This window comes from Lactuca serriola, chromosome 2 (assembly GCF_051521515.1).
Source record: "Lactuca serriola cultivar US96UC23 chromosome 2, Lser_US96UC23_V15, whole genome shotgun sequence".
Taxonomy (NCBI): domain Eukaryota; kingdom Viridiplantae; phylum Streptophyta; class Magnoliopsida; order Asterales; family Asteraceae; genus Lactuca; species Lactuca serriola.
Genome location: NC_136409.1, coordinates 54984995 through 55009307, shown reverse-complemented (window position 1 = coordinate 55009307; position 24313 = coordinate 54984995).

Below are 24313 nucleotides of genomic sequence, written 5' to 3'. Positions count from 1 at the left end.
TATATCAGACATGGATATAATAGTAAACTTCATTCTACATTTGAGGTCATCAAACTACAGTGATGGTAAAATAATGGATGCTCTTGGAATTAATGATTCTCAATTGAAGGAGTTTTGATCTATAAAGGTATTGAGTGTTTATTTTTAAGGGAATTACAAATCCAAATCATTTTTCTAAAATATTTTGTTTTTTATTCAGGAAACCAATGTTTAGAGTGAAAGTGTTACACAACACCCAATTCAAGAGACTCAAGAAGAGACTCAAATAGTAGCAATGATTGAAGACAATGGCAAGGTAGACATTGAGTTTGAACATGATGAAATTGATGATGAGGAAGAGGGTGTTGAGAATACCCAAGAAATTAGGAGGAGGAACACCTAAGAAATCAGAAGGTAGAACATTTAAGAAATAGGAAGAGGAAGCCATCATAGAGGATCAATGAGTTGAAGTTGAACGACCTGGTGGTGAACAAACTTAGGATGAGTGCAAACAATGCACTTAATTTAGAATAGGGCAAATGATTGTGATATGGTAGCCTTTTTTGTAACTAGGTCATTATGTTGGCTTTAGTTTATAACTCTTTGGGTAAAAAATTGCCCTTTTGTAAATTTTATGTAAAGTCAAACACTGACATACTACCAATATAAACGATGGTGGTTTGTGTGTTTGAATGGAATTTATATATTTTGGTACTAATTTATTAGTTTCGTATGTTGCATACAATTTCCTATAGCTATTTGGAATGTTAGTTTGTATTCTGAATTGAGTTTGGTATTGTAAATGTACTATACTTTGGAATATGTACTTTGGTATGGTTGATAATGTAAACACATAACTTTACAATGTGTATTTCATACATTTTATAGCATTACATTAGAAGTTTAAGTTTTCCACAATTCGTACCATTACATTGCAAAAGAAATAGGTAATCCTAACATTGCATAGAAACATAATTAAACATCCTAAAATTACTTAACCATAACCCAGACAATTGCAATCAAACCAACCAACGACCAAATCTTCCAACCCCTAACATCAATTCCACCTTCCACTTTCATAAGAATCTATTGCACTACTTCTTCCACAACTTCATCAATAAACTCTTCAAATTCTTCATCATTGTTACTATGAATTTCTTGGTTGTGAAAATCATAGATTGTAATGCCCGTATTTCTAAGCTAGGCATTAATGATGATTTAATAATCTAGGTCAACCTTTATAACTTCTTTTGAAATAATAAAGATGTATTATTTCAGTATTATGTACTTATACTTATTATGATTTAATAAATTAAGGATAAAAATACGTGTCGAAAATAAATATTAGATAAACCCAATATCTATGAAGGAAGTTGTAGTGGTTGAAACAAGGACTCCAGAGATATAAAGAATACCGAAATTCGAGTTATAACAAAGAAGTTATGACTTGTCAAAGTTTCGCGACAGAACTGGCACAACGCTGTGTGACGTAAAAAGTGAGTTTATGATAAAGTGCTTTTTAGCCATAGCGATCTAAATGAAAGTTGTAGTATACGTTAAACCGAGAGTGTGCATAAAAAGAATTTCCAAATCTGAATTCGTATGAGGAAGTTATGAATTTTATAAGATTTGGTATTGTAGTATACAACCAGAAACTCGAATTTTAGATCGAGCGATTTTTATCCGACACAATCTAAACAAGAATCGAAGATCTTGGTGATTGTAGTTTAACGGTAAAAAGACTGACGAAAACGGACGTCGGATGAAGAAGTTATAAATTTTTAATGGACTTTTCCTGTCTCAGCCTGTTAAAATATAACTTTAAAAATAAAAATCAGAAATAGTCGAAGGAGTCTAACCAAAAGTTGTAGAGCGTAATTACACCTACGTGTAGATATGAAGAACGTAAAAAACGGAGCACGTATGCGAAAGATATGAATTTTTGAAGTTTCAGGCACAAACTTCAAGGATGGAAAAACCCCTTGCGTACCAAGTGGTACGCTTAGCGTATAAATATGTACGCCCAGCGTACGAGATATGTATTCCCTACGTACTTTTGTGTTCACGGTCCATAATTAGCCACGTAGCCCTACCCCATTGCATGGTAGACACGCGTTCGTAGCCTTGGCGCGTCTGAGATAATCCCTTTGTACTGTAACATCCCAAATTTTGAGTCCAAAAATTTCAATTTTAATATAACGATCTAGGAAACATTTGTCTTAAAACATTACTGTGTCATATCATTTTATAAAACCAGAATGTCATGTCTGAAAATCATATCATAAAAGTAGTAACAATGTCAGAGTACAATCCCAAGAAATCTCATAAGGCGGAATCTCATGTGTGTATGATGTGCGGCTACCGTGCCGACTCCTTTCCCTTCGCTGAAGAGGTACCTGAAACAAAACTAAAAACTGTAAGCACAAAGCTTAGGGAGTTCCCCCGACTTACCACATACCTTATAATCACATAACATGCATATATTGTCAGGCATATATGGTGCCGGACCTACCCCTTAGGTCCTCTCGACCGGATGCTGCCTAGCATATCTGGGTGCTGGCCTCCCCTTCGGTCCTCTCGACCGGATACTGCCTAGCGTATATGGGTGCTGGCCTCCCCTTCGGTCCTCTCGACGGGATACTGGGGACTATTTCACCCCTATACTACTACCAAATAACATGTAACACATAATCGTATTCTATCTAGCATGACTGGGTATGACTACCCCCTTTGGCCCTATTGACCGGAAATCTTGGGGACTGTCTCCCCAACTGCTACTAGCATATAACATCGTATCATACTAGCACATACCATATTAGGTAGTAACAACCTAGATGAATATCACAAAGACAGTCATCTATCCTACGACTCTTACTGGTGGGTCGGCATTGGTGCCTTAGACCCACCACTACTAGAAGGTAACTCACCTCATAAGGCTGACTGTTGAAAAGCTGATCGACAGATGTCTGACTATTGCTCTAGTGGTCCTTTAATTATAAATCCATAAACACTCAATTAGACACTAATGACTACTCTTATGGCAAAATCACTATTTTACCCCTGACCAAGATAAAGTCAAACTCAACTTTCAGTTGACCTGACTCACCGAGTCTGCTTATGAACTCGTCGAGTCCTATGAACTCCAGGTGTATAGCTAAGTCCAAAACGTTGGGTCACTCCCTTGGACGCTCTAAAACCCTTTTAACACTCAACTGGGTTCCTTTGAACCCTAACAAAAAAGGGGAGTTAAGCCTCGGACTCGCCGAGTCCCAAGAACAACTCGTTGAGTCGAGGTTGTCAAAGTCTCATTTCTCGATTTTTGATGTACAACACTTGTCGAAATGATAGATCTAGGCTCCTAAGATCGATCTAGCATGTAAAGTTATGAACTTTACGTGCATGCACGGGAATTTGAGCTAAAAGGGTCCTAAAGGAAGCTCTTGAGTTGCATGGGGCTTTCCATGGGTGCAAAGGCAGTCCCTTTCTGCCTTCTAACTCCTTAAGGAGCCTGGATCTGAAGCCCCAACCCCAACCATGCTTGCAATCATGATTGGTCACCAAGAATGGCTTATAAAAGCCCTAAATCTCCCCAAAAAGGGATCTAATGCAAGAAGAAGCAAGGTGTCGACTTTATACCTTCCAAGAACTGTAGATGATGCACAAGCTGGACTCCTCTGGCCAACCTCTAGGTTCCTCAAGCTTTTCCTTCCTTCTTGCCACCACAAACCACCAAGAATCACCAAAAAGCCTTAGATCTTCACCAAATATGATTAGGGTTTAATGTGAGGTGTTCTGAGAGCATAGGGACGATGGAGGCTGTATAAGGTCGTTTAAATAGGGTGCAAACCCTCATATTAGGGTTTTGTCCAGACAGGGTCTACTCGTCGAGTCTTGCTTCCGACTCGATGAGTCCGCCACTTATCCCCCGGGTCCAAGTCGCTTATACTCGATGAATTGGGCCTTCAACTCTCCGAGTCCATGCCAAAATGTGAAAAAATACTTGAATGACATACATACCAGGAACCGGGTGCTAAAAATCCCCCCCCACTTATTTTAGACTTCATCCTCGAAGTCTGCTGCTCGTTCCTGGAAATGCTCAGGTTAATGCTCCATCATCTCGTCCACCTGCTCCCACGTCCACTCTGAGCCCTTCCGGTACTGCCATTGCACCTTTACTAGCTCGACCCTCTTGTTCCTCAGATCCTTTGACTTTCGATCGAGAATCACCACAGGCCGCTTAATGTAATTCAGGTTGTCGTCAACCTCAATATCCTCCAGGGGAACCACTGCCGAGTCGTCCACCAGGGACTTCCGCAACTGGGAGACATGGAAAGTGTTGTGGATCTGACTGAGTTCGACTGGCAGGTCCAACCTTTACACCACCTTCCCTAGCCGGGCTATAACCCTGAAAGGTCCAATGTACCTGGGGCCCAACTTGCCCCGTTTCCTTAATTGGATGACGCCTTTCCAAGGCGACACCTTCAGAAGAGCCATATCCCCGATTTGGAACTCCAGGTCTGAATGGCGCTTGTTGCAATAGCTTTTATGTCGACTCTGACTCTGTGCAGTCTGGAGCCTGCTCCTGACCTACTGAATCCTTTCAGTCGTCTTGAGCACCACTTCGGTGCTCCGCATGACCCTCTGGCCAACCTCACCCCAACATATCGGGGTCCTACATTTCCTCCCGTATAACATCTCAAAGGGAGGACGATCAATACTCGCGTGATAGTTGTTGTTGCAAGAGAATTCATCCATTGGAAGGTAAGTCTCCCAGCTACCACCGAAGTCTAGCACACATGCCCGCAGCATATCCTCCAAAGTCTGGATGGTCTGCTTGCTCTGACAATCCGTATGCGGGTAAAATGCGGTGCTAAAGTGCAGACGAGTACTGAACTCATCGTGGAATTTCTTCCAGAACCTGGAAGTAAACCGCACATCTCTGTCGGAAATCACGGATACTAGCACTCCATGTCAAGCCACCACCTCTCGAATGTAGATGTCGGCCAACTTTTCGGCTGAGATACTCTCCTAGATCGGTATAAAATGGGCACTCTTGGTCAACCGATCCACAATGAACCATATTGAATCCACTCCCTGCGCGGTCCTGGGAAGTTTGGTGATGAAGGCCATAGTGATATCTTCCCATTTCCACATGGTAATATCCAACGGCTGCATCTTTCTGTGTAGCCTCTGATGTTCAACCCTGTCCTTCCTGTAGGTCAAGCACCACTCCACATAGCATGATATGCCCCGCTTCATGCAGGGCGACCAATAGTCAAGACGAAGATCCCTATACGTCTTCGTCGCCACAGGATGGATAGAAAACCTAGATTTGTGCGCCTCCTCCATAAATGTCTGACGCGTGTGTCCATGATAGGGGACCTACACCCTACGGTGGAGGGTCAACAACCCCCGACTATCATAGTCGAAAGAGGAAACCTGACCCACAATATGCTCGCTCTTTTGATGTTCCTCCTTCATAGCCTCTTGTTGGGCCTCTCGGATCTGCTCTAGCAGCAGAGTCACCGCGATCATCCGCATGCAGATATCCCTGATCGGCGCTGCCTTGCGGCTAAGCGCATCGGCCACCACACTGGCCTTCCCCATGTGGTAAAGGATCTCACAATCATAATCCTTCACCACATTTAACCACCACCGTTACCTCATGTTCAGATTTGGCTGGTCCATGAGATACCTCAGGCTCTTGAGGTCCGTGTAAATGGTACAACGAACCCCATAGAGATAATGACGCCAAATCTTGAGGGCAAAGCAACCGCCCCCATCTCCAAATCATGCGTCAGGTAGTTCACCTTGTGAGGCTTTAGCTGCCTCGAAGCATAAGCAATAACATGTCCTCTTTGCATCAAAACTGCGCCCAAACCCGAGATGGACGCATCGTAGTATACAACAAAATCCTCTATGCCCTCTGGCAGGGCTAAGATTGGCGCCTCACACAATCTCTGTCTTAGTGTCTTGAACGCTGCGGCCTTCTTTGTTAGCCGAGTCAAGGGTACGACTATCTTGGAGAAATCCTGGATGAATCTCCGATAGTAGCCGGCTAACCCAGGAAAATCCGAATCTCAGATGGAGACTTCGGAACCTCCCACTTCATCACGTCCTCTACTTTGGCTGAGTCGACCAGAATACCATCCTGGTTGACAAGATGCCCAAGAAATTGTACCTCGCACAACCAGAACTCACACTTGGAGAACTTGGCGTACAAGCTCTCCCTCTACAGGGTCTCTAAAACCTCTTGCAGATGCTCCTTGTGCTCCTCCTTTGTCTTGGAGTAGACCAAGATATCATCAATGAAAACTATCACGGACCGATCCAACATCGGTCTACATACGTGGTTCACGAGGTCCATGAATTCGGCAGGAGCATTGGTGAGCCCGAAAGGCATCACCACGAACTCATAGTGGCCATAACGTGTCCGAAAAGCAGTCTTTTGCATGTCATCCTCTCTGACCCTCATCTGATGATAACTTGAATGCAAATCAATCTTGGAGAACCAAGATGCCCCCTGCAACTGGTCAAAGAGGTCATCAATCCTTGAGTGTGGGTAACCGTTCTTCACTGTTACCTTATTCAGCTCCCGATAATCTATACACATCCGACGCGACCCGTCCTTCTTCTTGATAAACAGAATCGGGGCTCCCCAGGGCAAACTGCTCCGTCTAATGAACCCCTTCTCTAACAACTTCTGCAACTGTGTAGACAACTCCTGCATCTCAGGAGGAGCCAACCGATACGGGGCCTAGGCTATCAGAGCCGCACTAGGGACGAGGTCGATCCTGAACTCCACCTACCTCTCTGGAGGTATCCTAGGAAACTCCTCGGGGAATACATCCGCAAACTATCGTACCACGGGCACATTTCCCACCGTCGCCTTACCCACCTCCCGGGTATCCAAAACATAGGTGACAAATCATGCGCAACCCTGCTGAAGGTAGCACTTCGTTCTCACTGCCGAACATAAAGTTGGTCCTCGCGGTGGTCTCTCGCCTTGAATCACCAGCTCTCCCCCACCTGGGGTCCTGATCCGGACCAACTGTTGCGCATAGTCAATCACTGCCTTATTGGGGCTTAGCCAATCCATACCAATGATAACCTTGTTCCCCCTCAACGGTATGGGAATCAAATCCACTAGATAATGCTCTTCAAACAACCTCAAAACACAATCCCGGAAGACCTCTGATGCTCGCACAGACTAGTCGTCCACAATCTCGACCTCTAGAGGGCAATCCAACACGCCCGAAGACTCAGGAAACTTCTTGCTAAGCGTAAATGAAACAAACGATCGGGTAGTGCCCGAATCAAACAACACCTAAACCGGTATACCGTTCACATGGAACAATCCTAAACATGTATATATACAAGCATATATCAATATCAAAACATCGTACAAATAAATTAGAGGGAAAGAATCATACCTGTCACCACTGGAACCTCTACCTTGCCCTTCCGTCCATCTATAATCCGCATGGTCGCTGGAGCTGGCGCCTTCACTGGCGCTGCTGCTGTCAACTGGGGGCAATTAGCCTTCTGTGGCCCCTCTGGTTGGAATGGAAACACAACAACTCATATGTATGAATAGTGGGTGTAGGGACGGTACAATCCTTGCTGAAATGCCCCAACTTGCCGCACTTATAGCAGCCCGACGATCCCAACCTGCACACTCCCTCATGTGACTTGCCACATTTCCTGTAGCGTCCTCGGCCCTGCTGGCCTTTTGGCCCAACGTCTGATCCCGTGGGCTTCTTCCCCGAAGCCCCAGTCATCTGTCCCTCCTCGGCCTTCCTCTTCCGGATGTGCTCCAGGTCAATCTCACTCTCCCTTGCCCTGGCAATCATGGAATCCAGGGTTGGGCAAGCTGAAAAACTGACATGCTCCCAAATGTCGGCTCGCAGCATGTCATGGTAGCGGTCCCTCCTCATGTCCTCATCTCCCGTATACTGGGGCACCAGCAACTCCCTCTCCCGGAACTTGGTAGCGATATCCGCCACAGTCTCTGTAGTCTGTCTCATATCCAAAAACTCCTTGGCCAACTGCTGAAGTTCCACTGCAGGTGTGAACTCAGCCCTGAACCGGGTCACAAAATCTGGCCATGTCATTGCCTCGATAGCCGAGACTCCCAAAGAGTCACAAACCGACTCCCACCAATATCTGACTCTGTCTCTTAATCACCCTGCTGCATATCTCACCTTCGACCCCTCGGGGAAGAAGCCGGTCAACTACATAGATTCCATGTCCGCAATCCACCGTCTGACCACAATGGGGTCCTTCGCCCCATGGAAATCTAGCGAGCCACTGCCCCTGAAGTCCTTAAAGGACAGTGTGTGTGATCCTGACTGGCTAGTAGCCATGTCACTCCTGAACGCCCTTAGGCGATCCTCCATCAGGTCGATAATCCCTTCCTTAATTGACCCATATATGACAGGGGCGCATCAAGGATGCCTCTAGTGATCTCGGACGCGATGAACTCGTGCAAACTCTCATCCACTAGTTTGGAACCTGAACCTGAACCCGATCCCTATCCTAAACTGCCAACTGCTAGCCTCAGACGTAGCACCACCATTCTACAATACATAATGACAACTGTCAGTGATACTGATATATCTAGAGGGATCGCATCTATCACAGGTTTCTTGGTCTTGTCTCAGCCTTCCTCGACTCAAGTACGAATCCTCTTCTTTCAGTAGTACGGGCCCATACTACCTTCCACATCTATCCGTACTTTCCTCAAGAATTGCCTTGACTCACCAAGTCCTTTCTACAACTACTGATTCCCGCTACTCTCATCCTAGGCTTGCCCTAGGGTACCTCTAACTCCACCCAAACCAGTCCTCAACTGTTGAAGGCCTCATTGCAATTCCAATTAGCCACCATATGGATACAGTCACATGCCACGAGGCTCGAATAATCCTTCGAGTAAGGGACTCATCCTTACAACGATTAGGACTCAAACAAGAGCTACGCAGTAGGGTCAAATCCAACACTCTGAGATTATTCAACCCTAATAGCATGTGACCTAACGTACCCACCTAATAGCTAACTCCCATCATTACGAGTCCCACGTAGCACAAAGCAAGCAACATTCAGACAAAAGGAAACAAGCTCAAGCAATTCTATCCACATAACATGAATCCGTACTAGCATGCGATATAAGCTCATGTAATCAAGCATAACCTAAGCAGGCTATCCTATCTCTGTCTAATCAACACTATCATGCAGCTCAAAAACACATATAACATGCACACAAGGCATCCTTCCTAGATCCTTAGTCCTAATCTAGCATGCTGTTCTACTGAAACTGATAATCATAACATAAACTTCTATAGGTGCAAGGTCCTTAAACGGATCTTACCAGTGATCAAACAAACACACAAATGATTTAAACAAGAATAGGAGTAGAAACAAAATTAAAACAAGCTTGCACACGCTTATATTGCATAAAACGTCTGCTACAACTTGCTCTCTAAGACCGTGAACTCTTGTGGCATCAACAACTATTAATGACCAACATAACCCCTATATATAGTGGACTTGGGCCGGACACTGGGTTTACGGCCGTAAACTCACCACTTGGCCGTAAACTCACAAACAACCAACCAAAACCTCATAAAGACTCAAAAGAACTTATTACAATGAAAGCCTAGATCAAACCACTAACTAGAACCTTCAATCTCCCCTTTAGTTTGGTGCTAGCTTGGATTTAATCTTTGTCGACCACCATCACATCTGCATGCCCCATTGCTCCATTCCACATATTTTTATTGTTGATTTCGGCAACCTTGGACGTGTACTCTTTCGCTGCTTGCTCAAAAATCTCCTCGGCAACTTTTATTTAATGATTACTCAGATGATGAATATCCTACTTCCTGAATTGGAACAAATCCCTTCAATCATAAAGACGGATGCATCCATCTTTAAGTTTGATAACGGCAGAAGCTGTAGTCTCGTCGAAAACCCAGTAAAGCATGGAGCTTAGGGATCCATCTGGATAACTTTGAAGAACATGGATTTGTTTAACCTCATTGGTTGCAGGCCACATCACCACCTGAAGTGGATGACCAGTCATGGGATCTATTACGTCTGGATAATGCTTGATAATAGACTCAACAATCTTCATCGAAGGAAAATCCCTTTTCACATGGTCTTCTAGGAAGTGTTTGAATTAGGTTGCCTTTGGATTATCTGAGGGATTTGCAAAAGGAGATTGTGATAACTCTGATAGATCCACCCTAGTCCATGAATTGAAATCATGACAGTCTTTGTATAGCTCAGTGTTGCCACTCTTTCTTCGTACTATCCACATGTTCATCGTATCATGAAATCCCCAAGAAATGATTCCAGACCTATCACCATACGTATCTCTAAAGCGTATGACTTCAAGATCTGTAACAGTGATTGTTGGTTGATCCGTAGGTGCATTTTTGTTAGAACTCCTCTTAAACAAGAGTTGTCCTTTTTCAGCAGCTTGAGGTTGTCTATCACGTTTAAGTGCCACAACATGGGGAGCTTGAGCGGGCTCCTCATCAAAACGATTTAGAACTTGAGAAGTTTGAACAGTTGGCATGGCAACAAGATGAGCTTGAACATGTAGATTCATGCTGTACTCGTCCGTAGATGTTTTGTATTTGTCACCAAGATCTCCTTCCAGCTTATTCTTCAAATCAAAGTAACTAGAGGTAAGAAGATTAAAATGGGCTTGAAGATCATAAATTTTCTTTGCCTTTATCGCTCGATCTTCCTGAAGATCAGAGACTTGATATTTCAGTTTGGCATTCTCATTCAACAAATCATTGACTTGAATTTCAAGTTCAATGTTCCTCTGATCCAGGACATTGATCTTCATTTGAAGCTCATCAACCGATGGATTATCTACTCCTTGGTGACCTTCTCGGAAAGAAATTCCTTTGGCACGAGAAGAGGGCTCTACACTTTCATTATGAGCTAGATGCATAACAGGCCTTATAGAGGCAGCATCATGATCTTCCCTAGTAGGAGAGAATCTTGGTGGAACGGAAGAACCAACAACTTCCAATGTAGTAGAGGGGCCTACAGAAAATATAGCCGAAAACTTGATTGCAAGATGATTTAACACTGGTCTTGCTCTGATACCAATTGTAAGGTCCTTAAACGGATCTTACCAGTGATCAAAAAAACACACAATTGATTTAAACAAGAATAGGATTAGAAACAAAATTAAAACAAGATGGCACACACTTATATTACATAAAACTTCTGGTACAACTTGATCTCTAAGACCGTGAACTCTTGTAGCATCAACAACTATTAATGACCTATATAACCCCTATATATAGTGGACTTGGGCCGGACACTGGGTTTACGGCCGTAAACTAACCACTTCGCCGTAAACTCACAAAAAACCAACCAAAACCTCATAAAGACTCAAAAGAACTTACTACAATGAAATCCTAGACCAAACCACTAACTAGACCCTTGAATGGGTACTTTGGGGAAAAACTTACTTGAGCTCGGCCGGTCGCGCACATCACACACCTTGTTCTTTCTTAAAACTTTTTAACTTAGCTTTTAGAAAACCACTTTCTGTGTAAAAATATTTTAATCCCTCGGTTTGCGTCCAGACATCCCCGAGGGTGTGCTTGAATCCCTCAAACCAGGGCTCTGATACCAACTTGTAACATCGTAAATTTCGAGTCCAAAATTTTCAATTTTAATATAACAATCTAAGAAACATTTGTCTTAAAACATTACTGTGTCATATGATTTTATAAAACCATAATCTCATGTCTGAAAATCATATCATAAAATTTGTAACAATGTCAGAGTATAATCCCAATAAATCTCATAAGGCGGAATCTCATGTGTGTATGATGTGCAGCTACCGCGTCGGCTCCTTCCCCTTCGCTAATGAGGTACCTGAAACAAGACTAAAAACTGTAAGCACAAAACTTAGTGATTTCCCCCAACTTACCACATACCATATAATCACATAACATGCATATACTGTCAGGTATATCTGGGTGCCCGACCTACCCCTTCGGTCCTCTCGACCGGATGTTGCCTAGCATATCTGGGTGCTGGCCTCCCCTTCGGTCCACTCGACCGGATATTATCTAGCATATCTGGGTGCTGGCCTCCCCTTCGGTCCTCTTGACTGGATACCGGGGACTATTTCACCCCTCTACTACTACCACATAACATGTAACACATAATTGTATTCTATCTAGCATGACTGGGTATGACTACCCCCTTTGGCCCTATCGACCGAAAATCTTGGGAACTGTCTCCCTACTGCTACTAGCATATAACATCATATCATACTAGCACATAACATATCAGGTAGTAAAAACATAGATGAATATCACAAAGACAGTCATCTATCATATGACTGTTACTGGTGGGCCGACATTGGTGCCTTAGACCCACATCTACTGGAAGGTAACTCACCTCGTAAGACTGACTGCTGAAAAGCTGATCAGCAGATGTCTGACTGCTGCTCCGGTGGTCCTCCGACTATAAATCCATAAACACTTAATCAGACATTAATGACTACTCTTAGGGTAAAATGATTGTATTACCCCCGACTAAGATAAACTCATAGTCAACTTTCAGTTCACCTGACTCGCCGAGTTAGGCCGCCAACTCGTCGAGTCCCTATCCTTTTAACTTCACTCATTCACGCTTCTACTCATCGAGTTTAGTAATGACTCGACGAGTTCTCCTTCTGTACGAACCTCAAATGATCCTTCATCCGACTCGCCGAGTTGTATGAACAACTCGCCGACTTCACCTTCAACTGTTCAACAAGTCCTGACCTTGACTCGCCGAGTTGTATGAACAGCTCGTCGAGTTCATCTTCATTTGCTGGGAATTGTGTGACATCCCCAAAATCACGGCCAGAAAAGAACGGTTTGTTTACGCTTTGTTTAAAAAATTAGAGTAACATTTTAAATAAAAGTGTTGCGGAATTTGTCCCAAAACAAAATATGATAAATATTTATCAAAAGCATTTCCATAGAAATGTATTAAAAGACTTGGGATGTCATCTTCGTACAGATCAAAAGCATAAACAGTACAGTATAAGCCTTACTACATTATTCCATATCTACAGGCCTATATTCGTAATCCCTCGTCCAACATCATATCTATGCTCAAGCGCCACTTCCTGTAATACATAAAACTGAGTGGGTCAGGCTTGGGAGCCTGGTGAGCACATAGGGTTTTCAACCCACAATAAATAAGTTTATTAATTTCACCAATCAACAATAACCCGATTACCCGTTCCCCGTTATCCACACTTTACGTCCCTAAACACCTATCATAAGGGACCTAGCCTAAGGATCATCATCGGGACGGACACTATTGCTAAGGGGATTCCTCAGCAATAAATGTCCCAAAGGCAAACATGTGGGGGATTGAGTACACCGGTGAACACATCGTTCACAAACACCTACAGGTTGTGAGCCTGCTAGTGTTCCACTGGACTGTCTAGAAGAGTCTGTGGTCGTCATCCATACTCCGCTAGATGACAGAATCAACAACATCAACATCGAGGCCTCTCATCATTTTATCACACATCACCTATTACATCTACCCATGTTTTACCACAACATTTTCGTAGATATAAAATACATATACAGTTTAAATCATTGAAAACATGTATAACAATGTTCATCCAGCATAGATAGCAAGTATTCAGATAATATGCACACATAGCATGTAATTTATATAAAATACTTCATATCTATGTGTAAGCTGAAAGTAACTATGCACTCACCTGAGTAGGTGGTGACTCAGCGCTTGGACAGCACTTCGTTACTCTTAACACACTTTTCCTTCGGCAAAACCTAGTATCATTGCTAGGGTTTAGTCTAATATTCACCGCGACTAATTAATAGTCTAGCTATTATTACTATTATATAAGCATTAAACGATACTTATATAACCCATAATAATAGCCTAAGTACTTATTGTAAGTTCCTAATAACGTTACTATATTAAAACATAAGCTAAACTAAAGTTAGGGTAGGTATAGCTCACTTACAGCGGGTTTTCTCGAAAACCGGGCTTCGCTGGAGCAGCGTTCCCGAGCCGAAAGGCTCTTTTCTCGAGACTCTGGGAGCCTCGGGGCTTCCTTCGGGTGCTAGGGGTTTACCTAGGCTTTAGGGAGCTTAAGGAGGCTTAGAGAGAGAGTGTGTAGACCTTCTGGTGGTGCCACGTGTCCAATTCTGGTGGTGCCACGTCACCCCCTATCGCTTATCAGCCTTCAAACTTAGAAAAATCATAACTCTCGCATACGAGATCCGTTTTCGACGTTCTTTATATCCACGCGTAGGTAAAATCAATATCTACAACTTTCAATTAGACTCCATCGGCTAATTCTCGACCGATCTCAAATGTAACAGTAGGAGGCGTTTAGACTGTTAAATTACCGCGAAGAATTCGTAACTCCTTCATACGGACTCCGTTTTCGTCCATCTTTTTACCGTTGAGTTCCTATTAATGAGATCTTCAACTCTCATTTAGGTCACATAAGCCAAAAACCGCTCGAACTAAAATTCGAGTTTCGGGTCGTGCACGGCTAAGCCGAATCTTAGAAAAATCATAACTTCCTCATACGAAGTCAGATTTGGGCGTTCTTTTTATCGACGCTCTTAGTTTAACATATTCTACAACTTTCGTTTAGATTGCTAAGGCTAAATCTCGCTGTATTGTAAATTCACTATTTACGCTTCCCGGTGCCGTGTCGGTTTTGCCGTAAAACTTCGACGGGCCATAACTTCTTCGTTATAACTCGGATTTCGGCGTTCTTTATATGTACGGAAACCTTGAGACATATTCTACAACTTTATGTGGAGACATTGGGCTTATCTCATACTTTATTTTTGACGCTTATTTTTATTTTTTATTAATTATACATTTATAATTAAATTATAAGCACATAAATACACATAATTCACATAATACTCAAATATTTCATCTTTATTACTTGAAAAAGAGTTACAATAGTTGACCTAGACTATTAAATTGACAAATATGCTTAGCCCTGAAACCCGAGCGTTACAATTCTCTCCCCCTTAGGATGATTCCGCCCTGGAATCATGCATCAACAAACAGATGTGGATAGCGACTCATCATGTCATCCTCTGTTTCCCAAGTGAGATTCGGCCCATTCGAATGTTTCCATCGGACTAGCACTAATTCGACCATCTTGCGTCGTAACTTCTTAGTCTTAAGGTCAACAATTGCCTTAGGCTCTTCGATCAGCCTTTTATTTTCATCCATCCTTAACTCTGAGATTGGAATGATATAGGGAACTTCTCCCGTGAACTTCCTTAAATAACACACATGGAAGGTGTTATGAATACCATCGAGTTCTTCGGGAAATTCCAGTTTCTAAGCTTGGTTCCCAATCTTCTAAAGAACTTTGAACGGTCCAATAAACCTTGGACTCAACTTTCCTCGTTTCCCAAATCGTATAAGTACCTTCCACGGTGAGACTTTAAGAAAAACGGAATCCCCAACTTCGAAGGTCGTTGGTCGTCTTTTCTTGTCAGCATAGCTCTTCTGACGATCCTGAGCTGCTAACATCCTTTCCCTAATCACCTTCAACTTCTCAGCAGTCTCATGAACTATCTCAGGACCCATAAACTGCTTCTCTCCGGCTTCAAGCCAACAAGACGGCGTACGACACTTCTGTCCATACAAGGCTTGATAAGGTGCCATCTTGATGCTATTCTACTAAAGGTAAGTGCTCGTCCCAGTTCCCTTGGAACTCGAGGGTACATGCTCTCAGCATATCTTCTAGTGTCTGATTTGTTCTTTCGCTCTGACCATCAGTTTGCGGATGGTAAGCCGTACTTAAACATAATTTCGTACCCAATTCCTCTTGCAGACTCCTCCAAAACCTCGACGTGAAACGACTAGCACGATCTGACACAATTGTAATAGGAGCACTGTGAAGTCTTACTATCTCTTTCACGTAAGCATTTGCGAGCTTCTCCATAGACCACTTCTCGTTGGCTGCTATGAAGTGTGCACTCTTAGTGAAACGATCCACGAATACCCAAATCATGTCGTGACCGTTCTTCGTCCTGGGCAGTTTAGTCACAAAATCCATGGTGATGTCTTCCCATTTACCCATGGGTACGGGTAAAGGTTCCAAACTCCCATACGGTTTCTGATATTGTGCCTTAACCCTTGCACATGTTACACACTCGGCCACATACATCGCAACATCGAGCTTCATCGTCGGCCACCAGTAATAGAGTTTTAGGTCCCTATACATTTTAGTGCTACCGGGATGAATCGAGTACATGGTCTTATGTTCTTCTTCCATCAGAAGGTCTCTTATTCCTCCTGTCTTAGGTACCCAAATCCGATCTTGGAATACCTTCAATCCTTGAATGTTTGCACCGAACACTAACATTTTGCCCAACCGTTCTTCCTTTCGGTCATTCTTCTCTAAAGCTTCTTCTTGGGATTTCCTGATACTTGCCACAATCGTCGAGAAGACTTCAATTCTCAACGCTCTTGGCCTTTTCCTTTCAAGATTGACTTTCCGACTGAGAGCATCAGCAACAACATTTGCTTTACCTAGGTGGTAAAGTATCTCACAGTCGTAGTCCTTGAGTAGTTCTAGCCAGCGTCGTTGCCTCATGTTCAATTCTTTCTGATTAAAGAGATACCGGAGACTCTTATGATCAGTGAAGAGTTTGCACTTCGTGCCATAGAGGTAATGCCTCCATATCTTTAAGGCAAATACTACCGCTACCAACTCCAGATCATGAGTGGGGTAGTTCTTTTCGTGCTCTTTCAATTGTCGAGATGCGTATGCTATCACCTTTTCTCTTTGGATTAGAACACAACCCAACCCGACTCTAGATGCATCACTATAAACCGCAAAGTCTTCAACTCCATCGGGTAGAGAAAGTATCGGTGCTTCACATAACTTCTTCTTTAGCTTCTCGAATGCCTCATCGTGCTTCTCACTCCACGTATACATAGTTCCTTTATGGCTTAACGTTGTTAATGGAGCAGCTATCGAAGAAAAACCTTGGATAAATCGTCGATAATATCCGGCTAATCCTAGAAAGCTTCGAACCTCCATGGGACTTTTCGGACGTTCCCACTTCATCACAGCCTCGATCTTTGCGGGATCAACCATTATTCCCTTCTGGTTAACAACATGACCCAAGAATTGAACTTCCCGTATCCAAAAGTCGCATTTGGAGAACTTTGCAAAAAGCTTCTCATTCTTCAACACTTCTAATACTTCCCGTAGATGCTTGCCATGCTCCTCTTGCCTTTTCGAGTAGATGAGAATGTCATCGATGAACATTATCATGGATTTATTGAGGAATGGTTTACAAACCCTATTCATCAAATCCATGAATGCTGCAGGAGCATTGGTTAGTCCAAATGACATAACCAAGAACTCATAGTGTCCATATCTTGTTCTGAATGCAGTCTTCTCAATATCCTGTTCTCTCACCTTCAGCTGATGATATCCTGACCTAAGTTCGATCTTTGAGAAGTAGCTCGAACCTTGCAGCTGATCGAATAGGTCGTCAATCCTCGGCAATGGATTCTTGTTCTTTACCTTTGCCTTATTCAGCTCTCGGTAGTCTATACACATTCTCATACGTCCGTCCTTCTTCTTTACGAATAACACCTGAGCTCCCCAAGGTGATGAACTAGGTCGAATGAAACCGTTGTCCAACAGCTCCTGAAGTTGTGTCATGAGCTCCTTCATCTCCGTCGGTGCTAATCGGTAAGGTGCTTTTGCTATCGATGTTGTTCCTGGTAACAAGTCGATACGAAACTCCACTTGTCTATCAGGTGGTAATTCGGGAAGATCTTCGGGAAAGACTTCAGGATAATCACACACAACCGGTATATTCCGCACCTCTTTCTTCTCCTTCTTAGCATCGATTACGAATGCCAAGTATGATGCACATCCTTTGGACAAACATTTCCTGGCTTTCATCAGGGATATGATTCCAGAATTCACTCTGCGTTTGTCCCCGTACATCATAAATGATTCTTTTCCGGGTGGGTTCACCCTTACTATCTTCTTTTGACATTGAATCTCAACATCGTTGGCGCTAAGCCAATCCATACCCAAAACGATGTCGAAACCGTTTAACTCTATGGGTAATAGCTCTTCGTGGAATTCGTTTCCGTTTAGGTTGATGACGATGTTCCTAATACGATTACTAACATGTACGAATTTGCCACTGGAAACTTCTACAATCAGGGCATTATCTAGTTTTTCTACAGGCAATGCTAATTTCCCACCAAATTTATGCGACACAAAAGAGTAGTTGGCTCCGGAATCAAATAGTATATTTGCAGGCAAACCATTTGCAAGAAAGGTACCTGAAGCGACGTATGCTGCCTCCTTCGCAGCCTCGAGCGTCATCTGGAAGGCTCTCGCCTTCGGCTTCGGTGGTATGTTGGGTCTTCCTGCCTCTTTCTTCTTCGGGCAGTCCTTCAAAATGTGCCCTTCTTCATTACACCCATAACAGGCCTTCTGGTTGAGGGTGCATTCAATGGCATAGTGCCCAAGCTTTCCGCATTTGAAACAAGTGACCCCTCCATCACACTTCCCAGAGTGCTTCTTCTTGCATTTGTCACACCACTTTGCTTCTGATCCTCCTCCTCTCGAACTAGACTTCGAGAATCTACTCTTCTTGTTGGACTTCGAGGATCCATCGAACTTCCGTTTCTCACCAACCTCAGCCCTTTCCAGACCTCTTTCCTTTTGTTGGGTATCCACGTTCTTAGTTGCTCGAACAACTGATTTCAGAGTGGTTGCCATCTTGACTGTTGGGCCAAAGTCAGCCAGCATTCCGTTTGCGAATTTCTCAATTTTGGAAAGTTCAGTTGGCACTCGGTATGGAAACAACTTCATCTTTTCCGTAAATGCGGCAACATAGTCATCGATGCTCATTCTCCCCTTCTTCAAATTTTGGAACTCATTGTTCAGATCTATCAGGTCTATCTCTGAACAGTATTGCGCCTTCAATTGTTCCAAGAACTCATCCCATGACATTTTCATAGCTTCTCCCCGTGGCATTGTATCTGCCAATAGCTTCCACCAGCTCAAGACTCCAGTTTTCAATTGTCTCACAACGAAGACAGTCTTCTGCTTCTCGCTGCAGTCGCAGCTCTCAAACACCATCTCCATCTCGGAGATCCAGTCCATAATCTCAACAGGCTTTGGGTTTCCTGAGAGACTTGGTGGTTTCGCACCCAAAAAATTTTTGTACATCCGCCCATCCTTGTTGTTTCTCCCTTCTGGGCCATCCCTTTGCTCACCTTGAGTCCCTACTTGACTCGCTTGACGGCTGTAGTTCCCTTCCTCAGATTGCTTAGGAACTGGCTCCGTCGATTCAACATATATGGTAGGTACGTCCCTATTCTCGTGGAGCATCCGTATCATTTCTTCCCTTTGTTCAGCTAGCATAGCCTGAATCATGGCTTGAACTCCAGTCATGGTAACTGGCTCAGGTGCAACTTCTTCAACAACAGGTATTTGCTGAACCACTGGGGGTTGGTTCCTTTCTCCATTTGCGTTCACATTTCCGCTACGGGTCCTTGCCATCTTGATCTATACACCGAATAAGGTGAATTTAGATCTTTATTTAGGATAGACGTTTAAATCGTCTTTATCACTCCGAAACGTTTACATGCTCATTCTAATATCGTAATCGTACGTTTAGAATCCTAAACACATAAGGTTTCCAGATCCGGTTGGCAACAGACCAATGATCCGAACAAATAACAGCATATCATGCACAAAGCATTTAGCACATAAAAGCATTTTAGGCATAATTCCTAAAATAAGCTAGTGCTCACACATCACAATCATCGCTTAGCATTCTAAGTTTAAGTCTAGAAATCCTACGAATTCCTAGTTCGCTTAAACTAATGCTCTGATACCAACTGTGACATCCCCTAAATCACGGCCAGAAAAGACCGGTTTGTTTATGCTTTGTTTAAAAAATTAGAGTAACATTTTAAATAAAAGTGTTGCGGAATTTGTCCCAAAACAAAATATGATAAAGATTTATCAAAAGCATTTCCATAGAAATGTATTTCATTAAAAGACTTGGGATGTCATGTTCGTACAGATCAAAAGCATAAACAGTACAATATAAGACTTACTACATTATTTCATATCTACATGCCTATATTTGTAATCCCTCGTCCAACATCATATCTATGCTCAAGCGCCACTTCCTGTAATACATAAAATTGATTGGGTCAGGCTTGGGAGCCTGGTGAGCACATAGGGTTTTCAACCCACAATAAATAAGTTTATTAATTTCACCAATCAACAATAACCCAATTACCCGTTCCCGTTATCCTCACTTTACATCCCTAAACACCTATCATAAGGGACCTAGCCTAAGGATCATCATCGGGACGGACACTACTGCTAAGGGGATTCCTCAGTAATAAATGTCCCAAAGGCAACCATGTGGGGGATGGAGTACACCGGTGAACACATCGTTCACAAACACCTACAGGTTGCGAGCCTGCTAGTGTTCCACTGGACTGTCTAGAAGAGTCCGTGGTCGTCATCCATACTCCGCTGGATGACAGAATCAACAACATCAACATCGAGGCCTCTCATCATTTTATCACACATCACCTATTACATCTACCCATGTTTTACCCCAACATTTTCGTAGATATAAAATACATATACAGTTTACATCATTGAAAACATGTATAACAATGTTCATCCAGCATAGATAGCAAGTATTCAGATAATATGCACACATAGCACGTAATTTATATAAAATACTTCATATATATGTGTAAGCTGAAAGTAACTATGCACTCACCTGAGTAGGTGGTGATTCGGCGCTTGGACAACACTTCGTTACTCTTAACACACTTTTCCTTCGGCAAAACCTAGTATCATTGCCACTAGGGTTTAGTCTAATATTCACCGCGACTAATTAATAGTCTAGCTATTATTGCTATTATATAAGCATTAAACGATACTTATATAACCCATAATATTAGCCTAAGTACTTATTATAAGTTCCTAATAACGTTACTATATTAAAACATAAGCTAAACTAAAGTTAGGATAGGTATAGCTCACTTACAGCGGGTTTTCTCGAAAACCGGGCTTCGCTGGAACAGCGTTCCCAAGCCGAAAGGCTCTTTTCGCGGGACTCCGGGAGCCTCGGGGCTTCCTTCAGGTGCTAGGGGGTTTACCTAGGCTTTAGGGGGCTTAAGGAGGCTTAGAGAGAGAGTGTAGAGAGAGAAAGAAGAGGGTTGAGGTGTGAAGAGAAGTGAATGCCCAGCACCTCTATTTATAGGGGTGCTGACTGACCTACTCGCCAAGTAGGAGGACCTACTCGCCGAGTTGGTGCATGTGGCAACCTTCTGGTGGTGCCATGTGTCCAATTCTGGTGGTGTCACGTCACCCCCTATCGCGTATCAGCCTTCAAACTTAGAAAAATCATAACTCTCACATACGAGCTCTGTTTTCGACGTTCTTTATATCCCATGCGTAGGTAAAATCAAGATCTACAACTTTCGTTTAGACTCCGTCGGCTAATTCTCGACCGATCTCAAATGTAACAGTAGGAGGCGTTTAGACTGTTAAATGACCGCGAAGAATTCGTAACTCCTTCATACGGACTCCGTTTTCGTCCATCTTTTTACCGTTGAGTTCCTATTAATGAGATCTTCAACTCTCATTTAGGTCGCGTAAGCCAAAAACCGCTCGAACTAAAATTCGAGTTTCGGGTCGTGCACCGCTAAGCCGAATCTTAGAAAAATCATAACTTCCTCATACGAAGTCAGATTTGGGCGTTCTTTTTATCGATGCTCTTAGTTTAACATATTCTACAACTTTCGTTTAGATTGCTAAGGGTAAATCTCGCTCTATCGTAAATTCACTATTTACGCTTCCCGGTGCCGTGTCGGTTTTGCCGTAAAACTTCGACGAGCCATAACTTCTTCGTTATAACTCGGATTTCGGCGTTCTTTATATGTACGGAAACCTTGAGAAATATTCTACAACTTTATGTAGAGACAACGGGCTTATCTCATACTTTAATTTTGACGCTTATTTTTATTCTTTATTAATTATTCTGATGGGATTAAAACAACTTTTAATCTAAGAAGATCGATTAGATCTTGAACAAGTATATGAATTTAAAACAGTAAAAACTCAATAATAAGAACAAACAGCTTGAATCAAACGTGTCGAATGATTAAATAAAATCCTTAGAAGAGCTCGATTAAGAACATCAACTGTAAAGGATTGGAAGATTACAAGAACGATTACTGGAAAAGATTGTACTCTTGATAAATCGCTATTTCGATAATCTCTAGAATCTTATTAATCTTAACCTAATATGCATGCAAGCATTAACTTAAATACTATACATAAAAGGCTCTCGGTTGGACAGGCCCAAACCGGAGAATAAAAGGCTAATCTAACGAGCCCAAAAGACGCAACATCAAAACTCTTTTCAGCCCAACAATCTCCCCCTTTGCGTCAATTTGGAGCGAGACCTTCACTTTCTACTTGGGCCGGCGGCTGAAGCTGGTACCTTCTTCTTCACGGTACTAAACAAACACTTGGTTATGGAAAGGATGGTCTGTCTAAACCGGATGTACCAATTGATCATATCATTGAAGTACTTGATATCCTCAGCCGAATTGTCTTTACACTACTTGATGATGAATAAGATGTGCTCCAAGCAAGTTGTAGTGTAAAGATGTTTGTCAGCTAAAGCGAAGAGACATTTCTGTCCTTCGGCTCTAGTGAACATCATAGAGTTTCGCCTTGAATCAATCTTGCCCATTTGCATTTGATTCGGATCACTGGCCGATCCCACAGCTTTGACTTTCGGTTTCTTCTTAAAAACTGTGGCAACCTCCTGATCCATTAGGGCCACCTCCATGATATAGCATGCCAGCATCCTTTTGACATGGTCTAAGATAGGACCATATTCGGCTTCGTTTGTCAGCAGGATATTGTACAAGACTATCCAATCATGAGGGTTCAGATTGGGCAGATCCGCCAGAGAGATCATGTGAGCAGTTCTTGCAGATCCTCGGATAAGCTTGAACTTGACGTTTGTAAATCTCCCCATGGCAAAAGGGTTCATCACCCGAACATTGACAATCTTTTGGGCGCTCCATGTAAGGAATTGAGGGCGAGCGGCCTCCAGGTAGAAGTCAATGAGCTCCCTGTCATGCTCATCGTTCGGATGCGGGACTTCAGAAATATTAGAGAAGGCGTGGAAGATGAACGCCTTTCGAGTCAGTGGCATATCGAACTGCGAATCGATGGTGTTGTTGCAGTCGAACGATATCACCGGGTCGAGCCATAGTATGCTTGGAGTCTCTATGGCCTCTTTTATCAAACGATCCCTGGTCCAGGCAGGGAAGAGCAACTTTCGGCTCTCAAGGAGATCGTGGGCTTCTTTTTGCTTTCGTTCGGCTTCTTCAGCCTCACGCGCCACACGACTGGCATCGTCTTCAGCATTGCGACTGTTCTTTCTTTTTAACATGTCCGCAATGGTCTCCTTGTCTTCATCTTCATCTTCATCTTCATCTCCATTCTCTGCTATGTGTTTGCCCTTGTTCTTCACACCCGAACCCGAGGCATGACCAGTTGGGGGTGGTTCGGTTGTGTGAGTAGCTTTGGAGGACGGAGGTGGTTTCGATCCTTTCTTCTCATCTCCCCCTTGTTTCGGAATGGACACGAAACTGGGTAGGCCTTCAATTTTGCTTAAGAGGTCCATGGCCGGGGAGAGCTTTTCAGCGAGGGTGCGCCTCACCGAATGATTAAGGATGGGATCGTGTGCTTCCAGGATGTTGGATAGAGCGGCGTGGACATCCGAAACACACGTCTTTATGACTTCCCTCTCGGATCGAAGAGCTTCCAATTGTTCTTGAGAGTTGGAAAGTTGCGTGCTCTTGACCTTCAGGGCAGTTGTTTTACTCGCCAGGACGTCCATCAGAGAGTTCTCTGCCGCAAGATCCTCTTGTAGTTTTGCCAGACGGGCATCGATGGAGGCACGGAGTGCCGAGTTGTCGTCGCTGATATTTTGTCGGAGGGTAGCGAACGAAGTCAACTCCGTCGAGACGAACTTGGCCAATTGCTGAACAATCGGTTCAAGAGTCGTCTTGGTGGCATCGGCGCTTTCCTGCATGGACTTGAGCAGGGCAGAAGCGTCGGAAAATAGTTTATCGACTTTTTCGGTCGCTGCCTCACAGGCTCGGGTGGAGGCATCTATCGCAGCAGTTGCTGAAGCCACTGAGTCTTGTTGAGCCCTGGAGAAGGCATCAACTATCT